Below are 15,358 nucleotides of genomic sequence, written 5' to 3'. Positions count from 1 at the left end.
GGAGTGGCGCTCTCGCTGTGCTTTCTGGGAGAGTTTATTTAAGATGTGGACATCAAGTGGTTCGGGATTCCGGTCCAGAATGATGTACTGACTTCATGGTCCTGGTCCTCCTGACCAGCCCCCAGGAAGGCTATGGCCTGGGGTGCGGATCCACCCGATTTTGATGTCTCAGGGCTGGCTAGCACGAGGCAAGGAAACTAAAGAAGGATTCTGAGGTGGTTGGGTGCTGTCTCCGGTTTGGGAGAGACCCAGTAACTTCAAGCATTCCAGGGGAGGACTCTTCAGGCGGCACAGTGGTGTAGTGGTTAGCACTCTCACCTAGCAGTAAGAAGGGTCACTGGTTCAAATCCCAACCACAACACTACCTGCCTGGAGTTTGCATGTTCTCCCTGTGCCTGCGTGGGTTTCCTCCGGGTACTCTGGTTTCCTCCCACAATCCAAAGACATGCAGGTAGGTTAATTGTCTTCTGTCAAAAATTGGCCCTAGTATATGAATGGGGACCTAGGATTGTGGGCTCCTTGAGGGTAGGGACAGAAATGAGTGTGTACAGGGATAGGGACAATTGTAGACACTCACTCAGGATGGACTGGTGTCTTTATTCAACCTAACTAATTATGAAAGTATGAAGACCACATACGGGTTGGTTTCTTAGTAAGAGCCTGGAAGGGCTGAAGTACCCGAGAGAATCCGGTCTTGTGGATATAGCCAAGCTGGCTGAAAGATCCAGGTATCCTACAAGTGTTTTCAAGTTTAGTTTCCCTGCGTGTTCTACAACAAAGTCTATGGCAGAGACATTATATTGTATGTTCTACAACAATGTCTGTGGCGGGGACTTGTTCCTGAGTAAGCACCTTGTTGGTTGCTAGGCCTTGTGACTGTCCAATCTGAGTGATCATCCAGTTGCGAATGGCTATTCTCTGGATGCAGTCAAAGTAAGCATGCTCTTCAACATTTTGACTTTGACACTAAGAGTAGCTGAATTTCCTATCCAACCCTCTGATCCCAATTTAAGAGACTGTTCATTGTGTACGTTTTGCAAATAAAATCCATCCAAGTGGATCTGTTGTCGGTCTCTCAAGATACTGGGCCATTTACCACGGGACACCCCTAGACGTGCAACAAGGAAAACAGAAGGTAACGGTAAGCCCAAATCTAACCAGTAGCTCCTTCGGGGGTTAGTGCTACATAATATTATTTGGTCCCCTTTGCTCACCACCTTGGGGATGGCTACCTAAACAGTTGGAACACTTTTGGATCTGCCTGAGGATGCTTTCACTCTATCATAGGTCTATGGTCTCAACGCCAAGGTTGGGTCCTGGACGAGTGCTATGTAGCACCTATATTCAGGTTGTGGTCCCTTTAAGGGAATCCCGGTAGGCTTCAGGGGGTCACCCAAAAATGGGTGAGAAATTTGGGATAGTATTTAGGAGAGGACTGACTCGCGGTCCTCTCTATATTAAAAGAGAAATAGTTAGAACCTGGAATTTGGGGGGCTCTGAAGTGACATTTGGGTGGGAAAGAGCCTCCCTCTCTGACCACAGGGATTCTGCACACAGGGGGCCTCCAAGAAGACAGCTCATAAGACAGGAAGTAGTAGAGAGGTGGTGGTGAGGAGGAGTAGGAGATTAACACCTGTCTGAGGAGCTATGTTGCTGTCTTGCTGTCTTGCTATCTTGGAGGCTACAAAAGAATGCTGTAAGGACTCTGAAAACTTTGGGGCGAAGACCTGACTACAGAACTGTAGGTGCTTTCTTTTCTTGTTCTTTTTGTGCTGAAGATAAGCGGACTTCAATTTACGTTTTGATTTGTATGCTGAAGAAAAGCCTTATTTTGATTTAATTATAAATAAAAGTGGTTTTGGTTTCACCTCTGACCAGTTTATGCACTTGGTGCTGCGGAGCTAGTATCCCCAAACTTTACAACTGGTGTCTTGGATGCTGGCAAAAGTGCATTTGCAGCTGCAAAAAAACGTTTAAAAACCAAAAAATGACATTTAAAAGAGACTGTGTACAAATGGCATGTCTTGGGTGAAGTCAGCTCATACACTGCAAGCAGCAGGTAAAGACATGGAGGAGGTCATCAGGGCTTTGGCACAAGCCACCGTGACCCAGCAGCAAGCTTCAGCAGATGCAAACCATCGCCATGAGGAAGCGATGGCTCAGCAGCATCAGGCCCTGGCACAGGCCATAGCTGCACAGCAGGAAAGCACACGGCTGCTAGCCGCCCAGTTTGCTGCTCAGCAGGAGTCCACTCAAGCACACGTGGCTGCCTTGCAGGAGGCAGTACAGCGGCTGGCTCAGGGACGAGAACAAGCTGGCAACAATGTGTCTGTGAGGGCCAGCCATTTTTTACAAAAACTGACACCCAGTGATGATATAGAGGCCTTTCTCACCACCTTTGAGAGGATAGCGGAGAGAGAGGGGTGGCCCCGTGACCAATGGGCCGGCATTATCTCCCCTTTCCCCACCGGTGACCCACAAAAGGCCTATTTTGACCTCCCAACGGAACACATCAGCGACTATGAGCATCTGAAGGCAGAGATCCTGACCCGCCTAAGAGTGACCACAGCCGCCTGGGCTCAGAGGGTGCATTGCTGGCGGTACAAACCTGACTGACCACCCAGGTCCCAAATGCATGAACTGGTACAGCTGGTTAAAAAATGGCTGCAGGCAGAAAAACTGTTAGGCCCACAGATGGTGGAAGTAATATTGATAGACTGGTACCTGCGGCCCCTGCCAGATGACCTACAGCGCTGGGTAAGCCATGGAGACCCTGCAACCACTGACCAGCTGGTTGGGTTGGTTGAAAGATAAACCATAGTGGAGGACCTGCTTGGGCCTGCCAAGCATTGGAAACCCACACCAAGGGCAACCAGACCAGGTTGGGGTGAACCACCTTCCTGCCAGGGCGCTACTGGACTCTGGTAGCATGGTAACACTTGTACATGCCAGGGTGATTGGGAGACTTGGCCCTGTAAGAAAAACCCTACGTGTAGTGTGCATCCATGGGGACACCAAGGAGTACCCCTTGGTTTCGGTGACTGTGTCCTATGGCCATACCTCAGTGACACAAGAGGTCGGGGTAGTGAGAAGCATAATACATTACATTATAGTGGGGCGGGACTGTCCACTATTTTTCGAACTGTGGAGCCAGGTACAGATGGGGCTACCAGGACAGCCAGGAGAACTGGGGACACTGGGCCTGGAAGAGACAGAGTCTGAGGGACCTGGGCCTGAAACCCCCACAACACACCCCACTGATATGGAGATACCGGTTACTGATAATGATATTGCAGAGAATGTTAAGTTAAAGAATGATTCTGTTTCAGGTTTCTAAACCGAGTTAACCTCTGAGGGGGGGGGGGGAGTCTTCCCGTTACAGGTTATGCTGGGGGAGTATGACGAGGAGCTCTCCCCGCTGCAGTTCCTGGTTGAGGAAGGGGAAGGGGAAACATCCTCAAGGCCAGTACACCCAAACCTGGATGTACCCAGGGGTGCGTTTGGCACCGCCCAGTTGCAGGATCCTAAATTGGTCAATGCCCGAGAGCAGGTTTCTGTTGTGGATGGGGTCTCACAAATGCCAGGGGCAGATCAGAGGTTTCCTCATTTTGCGTTGAAGGGGGACTTGCTTTATCGAGTGGCTGAAAGCCATGAGGAAACTATAGAGCAGTTGCTGGTTCCCCAATCGTATAGGCCGATGCTACTTGATCTAGCCCACGACGACGCACTGGGAGGACACTTGGGGGCAGAGAAAATAGAGGCCAGGATAACCGACCAGTTTTACTGGCCAGGGGTGAAGGCTGAGGTTAAAAGATATTGTGCATCTTGTCCCATTTGCCAGTTAACTGCCCCAGTGCCCCACTATAGAAGCCCTCTGGTACCCTTGCCAATTATTGAGGTTCCATTTGAGCGGATCGCTATGGATCTCGTGGGACTCCTGGTAAAGTCGGCAAGGGGGCACCAATATATATTAGTCATCCTAGACTACGCAACCAGATATCCAGAAGCAGTTCCTTTGAGGAAAACTTTCTCTAAAGCCATTGCCCAGGAATTATTTCAAATGTTTTCATGAACTGGATTTCCCAAAGAGATACTAACGGACCAGGGCACCCCTTTTATGTCAAAGGTGATGGCGGACTTTTGCAAACTGTTTCAGATTAAACAGTTGCGGACATCCGTCTACAACCGCAGACCAATGGCCTAGTTGAGAGGTTTAATGAAACTCTAAAGTCCATGCTAAAAAGAGTGGTCCAGAAAGACGGGAAAGATTGGGATATGTTACTCCCTGTCCTCTTGTTTGTCATCCGGGAGGTTCCACAAGTGTCCACGGGCTTCTCACCATTTGAGCTAGTGTATGGGCGAAGGCCCCGGGGGTTGCTTGATTTGGTAAAGGAAACGTGGGAAAGTGAGTCCTCACCGCACAAAACCGTGGTAGAGCATATCTCTCAAATGCTCTCAGAGAGGGTGGCTAAGGTGATGCCGCTGGTGAGGGAGCACATGCAGAAGGCTCAGGATGCCCAAAGAAGGGTGTATAACTGATCTGCAAAAGTCTGACAGTTTCAAGTAGGAGACCGGGTGGCTGTCCTAATACCCACAGTGGAGAGTAAGTTCTTGGCCAAGTGGCAAGGTCCATTTGAGGTAGTAGAAAAAGTGGGGGAGGTAAACTACAAGGTACACCAGCCAGGAAAAAAAAAACCATACCAGATCTATCACGTAAATTAGTTGAAACCCTGGAGAGACAGAGAACGGGTATCCGCGGTGGTAGCGGTACAGTCAGGAGACCATGCAGGGATCGACCTGGTGCAGGTGGCTGCTACCTTAACTTGGCCCCAAACCCAGCAAGCAAAAGAGTTCCATCAAAGAAATAGGGACATGTTTTTAGGGTTGCCGGGACTCACCAATGTCCTCGAGCATGACATTGTAACTGAACCCAATGTAAAAATGTTGTTAAAGCCTTACCGTATCCCAGAAGCTCATAGAGTGGCAGTGTCTGAAGAGGTCAAAAGAATGCTCGAGCTTGATGTCATTGAGGAGTCGCAGAGCGAGTGGTCAAGTCCAATCGTGTTGGTACACAAACCCAACGGCACTCTTCGCTTCTGCTTTTAGAAAACTTAATGAAATCTCCAAGTTTGATGCTTATCCCATGCCACGGGTAGATGAGCTAATTGAGAGGTTGGGTCCTGCCAGGTATAGTACCACGCTGGACCTCACGAAAGGGTACTGGCAGATTCCCCTGACCAAGGAAGCTAGGGAGAAAACAGCCTTCTCTACCCCGGAAGGCCACTTCCAATACAAAAGAATGCCATTTGGTTTACACTCTGCCCCCACTACGTTCCAAAGGGCCATGGACAAAACTTTGCATCCACATCATCGGTATGCTTCTGTTTATTTGGATGACATAGTCATCTTCAGCCCTGATTGGGAGTCCCATCTTCCCCGAGTTCAGGCAGTCGTAGACTCCTTGAGAAGAGCGGGATTCACCATCAATCCAGAAAAATGTGCAATTGGGGTGGAGGAAGCAAAGTACCTAGGGTAGATTGTGGGTAGAGGGCTGGTGAAGCCCCAAATGAGTAAAGTAAAAGCCATACAGGACTGGCCCCGTCCCCTAACCAAGAAGCAGGTCAGAGCATTTTTTGGCATAGTTGGCTACTACCGGAGGTTTATCCCCAACTTTGCCACCATTGCTGCACCATTGACTGACCTCACCAAAGGCAGAAAGTCGGTGATGGTAAAGTGGAATGACGATGCCGAAAAAGCTTTTCAGAAGCTTAAGACGGCATTGTGCCAGGATCCGGTGCTCGTTGCTCCGGACTTTACTAAGGATTTTGTAGTACAGACAGATGCTTCAAATGAAGGGTTAGGAGCAGTCCTGTCGCAAGTGATCAACGGGGAAGAGCACCCCATAGTTTTTCTAAGTAGGAAGCTGACGGCAGCAGAGAAAAACTACACGGTGGTGGAGCGGGAGTGTCTTGCCATTAAGTGGGCTTTGGACTCTTTGCGGTATTTCCTCCTAGACAAAAGGTTTCGCCTGGTATCCGACCACGCCCCACTGACCTGGATGAGGCAAAATAAGCACACTAATGCCAGGGTAACAAGGTGGTTCCCTTCTCTCCAAAAGTTCAATTTCGTGGTAGAGCACAGATCCGGGAGACAACATCAGAACGCCGATGCCCTCTCCCGGGTCCATTGTATGATGTCAAGTGGTGCCTCCAACACCTCCGCGTTGAGGCAGAGGGGGGGATATGTACAGGACGCCAAGGTTGGGTCCTGGACAGGTACTATATAGCACCTATATTCAGGTTGTGGTCCCTTTAAGGGAATCCCGGTAGGCTTCAGGGTGTCAACCAAAAATGGGTGAGAAATTCCGGAGATAGTCTTTAGGAGAGGATTGACTCGCGGTCCTCTCTATATTAAAAGAGAGATAGTTGGGACCTGGAATTTGGGGGGCTCTGAAGTGGCATTTGGGTGGGAAAGAGGCTCCCTCCCTGACCACAGGGATTCTGCACACAGGGGGTTAAAGGCCTCCAAGAAGACAGCTCATAAGACAGGAAGTAGTAGAGAGGTGGTGGTGAGGAGGAGTAGGAGATTAACACCTGTCTGAGGAGCTGTGTTGCTGTCTTGCTATCTTGGAGGCTACAAAAGATTGCTGTAAGGACTCTGAAAACTTTGGGGCAAAGACCCGACTACAGAACTGTAGGTGCTTTCTTTTCTTGTTCTTTTTGTGCTGAAGATAAGCGGACATTAATGTACATTTTGATTTGTATGCTGAAGAAAAGCCTTTTTTGATTTAATTATAAATAAAAGTGGTTTTGGTTTCACCTCTGACCGGTTTATGCACTTGGTCCCGTAGAGCTAGTATCCCCAAACTTTACAGAAGTTAGATCTGTCTACACAACTTTGTGGATACTTGCTTGTGTAGCAGCCTGCCCAGCTTCCCCTAATACTTACCTGAGCCCATCTCTATCAAGCCATTCTGTAGGAGAGACTCGGCTGCCTGGGATTCTCCCTCCTCCATTGGCTTCAGCTGTTGTCAATCAAAGTCAGTGAGCTAATGAGGAGAGAGAGGGGGCCTAGCCATGGCTTCATCTCTGAATGGACGCACGGAGCTATGGCTCAGTTGCCCCATAACAAGCTGCCTGCTGTGGGGGCACTTGTCAGGAGGGAGGGGCCAGGAGCGCTGAAGAGGGACCCGAGAAGAGGAGGATTTGGGCTGCTCTGTGCAGAACTACTGCACAGAGCATGTAAGTATAACATGTTTCTTATTTTTAGGCAAAAACAAACAAGACTTTAGTATTATATTAAGGAGGTATTAGCTGACAAGTTTGACTAAATATACTTGCTATCAAAGGCATGCATACAGAGTGTAGCAGGTGTGCCCTGGCACACCCTACCGACCCTGTGCAGCACAGATTCCCCCTCTCAGATAGCAAGTAATTGTGCTGCAAGTTTGAAAACGACTTGCTAAACTATTGCTAGACTTGCCGGGCTTCACAAGTTAGTTGCACAATTGCAGCAAGTCTGCATTGCATGACTCCAGATCAACTTTCTTTTTTTTCACAAAAATAAATTGTTTATTCAATTTTTACAGTACAAGCGATGCATACACACAGTTGTTCACAGAAGATTGTTACATGAATTGTCACAGGGTAGATGGGCTATACATTCAAATAGGAGAAAGATGTGGCGGCTTTTAAGTTACAATACATTGGGATATGGGTTCGGAGGCATTAGAATACAGCAGTATCAAGTAAGGAGGTCGGTGGGAAAGGGGGGGGGGTGAGGAGGGTAGGATACAGGAGGAGAGGAGAAGGGGGAGACTGTGTAGGTTTGTTGTGTTAAGTTGAATCTGTTTGTAATTTTCAACTGGTACATTTTTAAAGTGTAGCTCCAGTCAAAAAAAATTTTTTTAAGCTTTTTGGAAAACATAGGGAAGGGTTATCACCCCTGTATAATTTGTTTTGTCGTCCATCTTTTTTCATCTCACTTGCTGTTGTCTCCTTCCGTTTGCAAGTAGGAGATGTTTGTAAGTTGGATGTTTGAAAGTAGGGGCCTGCCCTATATGCTCTGCAGAAATGGCGGAACAAGGTGTTGGTTTTGCCACAACATTGTAAGCCCTCAAAGTGACTCTTGGTGGGCGCTGGAGCGCCCTGCTGTGAACGATTATATCAAGAATTGTAATTACATGCCATTGTTGAACAGTGGTAGAAAAATTTACCTTTGGTGGTTGTGGTGCTGGTGCCACAACACTATAAGTCCTCACAGTTACTCTGGGTGGGCACAGGAACGGGCCCTCCTGTGAAATATTATATCAAGAATTGTAATTACATGTCCCTGTTAAACAGGGGCAGAAAAATACTTAGGCACTGGTGCTGGTGCCACGATACTGCAACCTCTCCCATATACTCTAGTTTTATTGCAGGAATTAGCCCTGCTGCAAAGCATTGCATCAAAAATTGTAATTAAACGCCCCTGTTAAACAGGGGCAGAAAAATTGGGCTTTAGGCACTGGTGCTGGTGCCACGACACTGCAACCTCTCCCATATACTCTAGTTTTATTGCAGGAATTAGCCCTGCTGCAAAGCATTGCATCAAAAATTTTAATTAAACGCCCCTGTTAAACAGGGGCAGAAAAATTGGGCTTTAGGCACTGGTGCTGGTGCCACGAAACTGCAACCTCTCCCATATACTCTAGTTTTATTGCAGGAATTAGCCCTGCTGCAAAGCATTGCATCAAAAATTGTAATTAAACGCCCCTGTTAAACAGGGGCAGAAAAATTGGGCCTTAGGCACTGGTGCTGGTGCCACGACACTGCAACCTCTCCCATATACTCTTGTTTTATTGCAGGAATTAGCCCTGCTGCAAAGCATTGCATCAAAAATTGTACTTAAATGCCCCTGTTAAACAGGGGCAGAAAAATTGGGCCTTAGGCACTGGTGCTGGTGCCACAACACTGCAACCTCTCCCATATACTCTTGTTTTATTGCAGTAATTAGCCCTGCTGCAAAGCATTGCATCAAAAATTGTACTTAAACGCCCCTGTTAAACAGGGGCAGAAAAATTGGGCCTTAGGCACTGGTGCTGGTGCCACGACACTGCAACCTCTCCCATATACTCTTGTTTTATTGCAGTAATTAGCCCTGCTGCAAAGCATTGCATCAAAAATTGTACTTAAACGCCCCTGTTGAACAGGGGCAGAAAAATTGGGCTGATGGCATCACCCAGAAACAGAAATGTTCTTCCAACATATCATCGGAGGAGGAAGAGGATAGGCAATCAACATAACAGGACAGTCACTCAGCATCAGCATAGGCAGTCTTGAAGGGATGTGATATTTCAAAAAAATTTTTTCGGTTACATCAGCTTCAGGTGCTTGGTAGCTGTGGGTGATCCAAGACTGATTCATCTTGATGAAGGTCAGTCGATCAACTGATTCGGTAGACAGCCCCACCCTGTGATCGGTAACAAAGCCACCAGCAGCACTGAAGGTGCGTTCTGAAAGAACGCTGGATGCAGGACAGGCCAGTAGCTCAATTGCATACTGTGCAAGCTCTGGCCAGTGATCCATCCTCAAGACCCAGTAAGCCAGAGGATTTTCGGTGGGAAAGGTGTCCAAGTCTGACCTTGCCCCTAGGTATTCCTGCACCATGTAAATCAGACGCTGGCAATGGTTGCTGGAACCGATCATACCTTGGGGCTGCGGACAAAAAAATTGTCTGAAAGCATCAGTCAGACGGCCACCTTCTCCATCGCTCGTTCTGACCGATTCCTCAGCAACACGTTGTCCAGGACCAGGAGTTTGTAACCTCCCAGTCTCTGGGAACGCGTTGCACAGACCTTTCTGCAAGGCCTCCCGGAGATGTCTCATCCTCTGCTCCCTCTGCGATGGCAAGATAAGGTCGGCAACTTTACCCTTGTACCGTGGATCAAGGAGAGTGGCCAGCCAGTAATGGTCCCTCTCCTTGATCCGAAGAATACAAGGATCCTTCCGCAGGCTTTGCAGGATCAGGGAGGCCATGCAGCGTAGGTTAGCTGAGGCATTCGGTCCGGAGTCCTCTGGGTCACTAAGGACAACATGATCCGCAGCTACCACCTCCCAGCCACGTACAAGTCCACGTGTTTCTTGGGACTGTAAATCATCCCTACAAGACTGCTGCTGCTGCTACTGCTGATGCTGAGTGCCAGCCTCCACCTCCATGCTGACACAATCATCCTCCTCCTCCTCTTCCTCCTCCTCATCCTCTTCCTGTGTGATGGGTGGCAAAGCAGGAACACTGTCTGGATAAAGGGGGCCTTGAGAGGCAAGGAAGTCCTCCTCTTCCTGCCTCTGTTCTGCCTCAAGTGCCCTGTCCATTATTCCACGCAGCGTATGCTCCAAGAGGTGGACAAGAGGTACAGTGTCACTGATGCATGCACTGTCACTGCTCACCATCCTTGTGGCCTCAAACGGTGACAGGACAGTGCATGCATCCCTGATCATGCCCCACTGGCGTGGTGAGAAAAAACCGAGCTCCCCTGAACCTGTCCTGGTGCCGTAGTCGCACAGGTACTCATTGATGGCCCTCTGCTGCGTTTGCAGCCGCTGCAGCATGGCCAACGTTGAGTTCCACCTGGTGGGCATGTCACATATAAGGCGGTCCTTTGGCAGGTTCAACTCCTTTTGGAGCTCAGCCAGCCGAGCACAGGCATTAAATGATCGGCGGAAATGCACACAGACTTTCCTGGCCTGCTTCAGGACATCCTGTAAGCCGGGGTACCTGCCCAAGAACCGCTGCACCACCAGGTTAAGGACGTGAGCTACACAGGGCACATGGGCCAGTTGTCCCTGTCGGAGGGCGGAGAGGAGGTTGGTGCCATTGTCGCAAACCACCATTCCTAGCTTAAGCTGGCGTGGCGTCAACCACCTCTCGGCCTGCCCCTGCAGAGCTGACAAAACATCCGCCCCAGTGTGGCTCCTGTCCCCCAAACAACATATGTCTGGTCAAGCATGTGGTGCCCAAGCGGCTGATGTTTTGGCCACGCGAGATACGCTTGAGACATATGTTGCAAATAGCAGCGGTGCGATCTGATGCACTCGTCTCAAAAAAGGCCCACACCAAAGAACTTTTAGAATAACGTGCAGAGGCAGCGCCCTGCACAGGCGGAGCTCTGCGGTGTGATTCAGTCGGTGTGCTGCCCCTAAGCTGGCCCCCGGAGGGCATCCTGCCTCGTTGGACATGTGCCTCCTCCTCCTCCTCTCTCCTACCAGGCACCCACGTGGAGTCAGTGCCCTCATCATCCCCTCCTTCTTCATCGCTGTAGCAAACCTGGCAATATGCTGCAGCTTGTGGAACATGACTGCCAGATTGCTGTCCTTCTTGAGCATCCCCTCTCTCTGCATTCACACTACTGCCTTCCTCTAGCTGAGTGTCATCATCAGAGGCTACAAAACACTGGGCATCCTCCTGGAGCATGTACCCAACACTGTGCTCAAAGAGTTCAGGAGACTCCTCAGGAGGACGTGATGGGTCTAGGGAAGGAGTCACTGATGATGACATTGAGAGAAGGGAAGACGATGCGTTGGCAGCTGCTTTGCTAATACCCTGAGACTGGGTGAGAGAGGATGAGGAGGATGAAGAGGGCTTGGTCATCCACTCTACCAAGTCGTTGGCATGTTGCGGCTCAACATGTCCAGCTGCCGAAAAGAAGGACAAGCGTGTCTGACTGCAAGCTCTATTATAAAAGATAGATCACTAGCTATATAGGTGAGGTGAATATAGCGGTGTATACTGCGGTCAGGGCACGCAGACAACAACCACTACACAACGGCAAGATCGAAAATCGTCCAAAAACGATCGGTGTGTACTGTGTTGAAGGTACACAGAACAACCACTGCTTCAGACGCCAACTCACTACACAAGGCCGCCGCGCTGGCGGCCTTATATAGTGTGGGGCGTGCACTACACAGCCTGAGCTATGATTGGCCACAGGCATCCTGCCTGTGGCCAATCATGGCTCTCCTCGCTGCTGGCGCTGTGATTGGCCAAGCATGCGGGGTCACAGTGCATGCTTGGCCAATCATGAGCCAGCAATGCACTGCGCCATCGCAGTGCATTGTGGGCCGTGAGCGCCACACGAATTTGGCGCGAACGGACCAAAACCTTCGGACTTCGCCGAACGGGCGAACAGCCGATGTTCGAGTCGAACGTATGTTCGACTCGAACACGAAGCTCATCCCTAATCCTGACCATATTTTTTCAAACTTGCCAGGGCAATTACGATTGGCATAGGTAAGCTTATACAGTGGCAACACCGAATTTAGTGTTAGGTGCCATGAGGACACCCTCGGAGGCACAGCGTCTTTCCGATGTAGGAATATTTCTCTGCAGGCATAAAAAGTAGCATAATTTTGAAATAATCTAGTATATTTACCCCTTACTCTGGAATAAAAGACATTAAGCAGCATAATTTTGGGGTCTGTTCCCAGCTCCAGAGAGGTAACCCGACCCAGGGTATCAGCTATCTCTGACCAATAGTCTCCAAGACGGGGACATGACCACGTCATGTGAAAAAATGAGGCGGAGGTACTATCACATTTAGGGCAGGCCACCGGGCTTCTAGGGTTCATAATTGTTAACCGCCTAGGAGTGTAATAGGCCCTGTGGAGGAACTTAACCTGCATAAATCGGTCTCTGGCCGATATCATGTTAGTGACAAAGGAAGATACACAAGTCTCCCATTCCTCCTCTGTCAGGTCTGGGGTGTCTAACCTCCACTTTACCAGGGTTTTTGCAAGCTTCTAACAGTTGGGCTATAGATAAGTGGAAGTATAGGGAGGAGAGAGGTTTATCTATGATCTTGGTAGTAAGTAGTCCCTCCACAGAGTCTGACTCCAGTACGAGCTGTGGCGGAAACTGTTTCCTATATGCATGGCGAAGCTGGTAGTAGCGAAACAGCATCCACCCGGTAGTAAGTAGGCATTTTTAAGAACAGAAAAGGTTCTCAGCTTGCCCCCCGAAACTATATGTTTGAGCTTGGTTATACCCTTCTTTGCCCATACTTGGGGACCTGGAACTGTATTCATGTGTGATCAGATCAACTTTCTTTAAAAACGTTCTGCAAGTCTGCTGTAAGTTCTGGTTCAGTTATGTTGTGCACAGGGGTCACTGTGGCTGAATTTTCATGCTGTAGACTTGTAGAGCTCTTGCTGTAGACTCACCACTGTAACTTTGCTCTTGCTAGAGACTTGCCATGCAAATTTTCTACAAATTGGAAAAGTGTCAACTAGAACTTGTGCTTCAAGTGCTCTGCAAATGTCCAACTTGCCTGTGGAAATGTGGAGCAAGTTAAAAAACGTACAATTAATAGACATTTGCATTAGTTTTCGTCCGAATGCATTTTCGTCCGAATTTACGGTATTTTCGTTTTCGTTTTGACAAACGATAACGAAAGTGCAGAATCCGAAAAACAAAAGATCCGACATAAATAAATGCTTTATTTTCATTTTCGTTGTTACAACAGTTCGATATAGAATAGGAGATTCGACGTGACTCTGACAATAACAATCTGTGTCTATAGAACCTGTGGTCGAATGTGCCTTACCTCTATTAGTCCAACATTATAGAGAGAAAATATTCGACAGAGAGAAAAGATTCTAAAGTGCTAATTTTAAAGGCTAATATGCAAGTTACTGTCCTAACTTGGGGAACGGGGTCCTGCCCCAGGGGACATGTATCAATGCAAAAAAAAGTTTTAAAAATGTCAGTTTTTTCGGGAGCAGTGATTTTAATAATGTTTAAAGTAAAACAATAAAAGTGTAATATTCCTTACCAGGTACGAAATTTTAAGGAATATTACACTTTTATTGTTTCACTTTAAGCATTATTAAAATCACTGCTTTCGAAAAAACGTCAGTTTTTAAAACTTTTTTTTGCATTGGTACATGTCCCGTGGGGCAGGGCCCAGGTCCCCAAACACTTTTTATGACAATAACTTGCATATAAGCCTTTAAAATTAGCACTTTAGATTTCTCCCATAGACTTGTACGGCTTTTCTTCGAATTTGCCGCGAACGCCCCAAATTGTTCGCTGTTCGGTGAACAGGCAAACAGGCAATGTTCGAGTCGAACATGAGTTTGACTCGAACTCGAAGCTCATCCCTAATCGTGAGAGATCAGTGGTGTGTGTTTGAGCTTTGGGGTACACACCCTATTGCAATAGGCTGCAAAAACCTATGCTTGCTATGGAATAGTCATTCTCCTTTACATATGTTGGAAGCCCTGTACCCGAATGAGTTGTGTAATCAGAACTATATCTTGCCCTTACTTTTATACTTGTCGTACTTAGTGTAGTTACCTTTAATTATAGGTAACCTGAAAGAGGACAAGGGCTGAACCACACAGCTATGAGTGTACAAGGGAGAGTACCAGAGAGAAGGTGAATATTGCAGCAATGCTGACAAAGATAAAAAGATAAAAATCTTGGGAGTTTTCATACTTTAAGTAATTCACTGACTCACCAACAGAGCAATTCTCAGATGTACATCTCTACAAACAAAAGCTACCCTTGCAAAAAGAAACAAAATATATGTATGGGAAAACCAAACAGGTTGAGTAAAAAAACTTTCTTTGTTGCCAAAACAGTATACAAATATAGTGTAAAAACTGTATACTTTTATTCTGTTTTGGCTACAAATAAAACATTTTCTTGAGAGTACATCACGGGACACAGGAGCTTCATTACATAGTGGGTTATATAGGTACCTCTGGTGATTGGACACTGGTTGACCCCAATTAAGGAGAATTCCTCCCCTATATAACCCCTCCCATCTGGGAGGCACCTCAGTTTTTTCGCCAGTGTCTATGGTGATGGTCACGTAAAACTTTAGCTCTATGAAGGTCCCTGCGAGGGCCTAAGGGCTACAATAAACCGGATCCATACCTCGGGCCGATATTTGACTCCCAAGATGGTATGGTACCCGGGCCTCGTCAGCCGAAGAAGCGAGGTTTTGCCTGTAAGTCCTCTCCATTGGAAGACTGGGCTCTGGGAAAACCAGACTTGGTGTACTGTTTATACAGAGTGCACGAAAGTTTCTGGCAGAGCTTTCTACATGGCCCAGGTGGGAGGTTCTTCCGAGAAGGAACCCCAGATATACCTGAAGGTTGGCTAACAATACCCGCCGTGAAGGGTGAAGGCTGGAATTTGTCTGGTTCAGCAATTCCTGCGGCAGGGACAGGTAAGGGAAGTTATCCTGTATATTTAATTATATGAATGGATTTCTTCATTGTGAGTAGTTGTATGTCTTCCACCACTAGAGGGAGTAAGAGCAGCCTGATGCATACTTACATGCATTTTCAATACACATGCTCAAGTGAAAGCCTGA

This window comes from Lithobates pipiens, unplaced genomic scaffold (genome assembly GCF_037356315.1).
Source record: "Lithobates pipiens isolate NorthernLeopardFrog02 unplaced genomic scaffold, aLitPip1_a1.2 Scaffold_28, whole genome shotgun sequence".
Taxonomy (NCBI): Eukaryota; Metazoa; Chordata; class Amphibia; order Anura; family Ranidae; genus Lithobates; species Lithobates pipiens.
The sequence above is the reverse complement of the archived record's forward strand: the minus strand, read 5'-3'. Positions refer to the sequence as shown.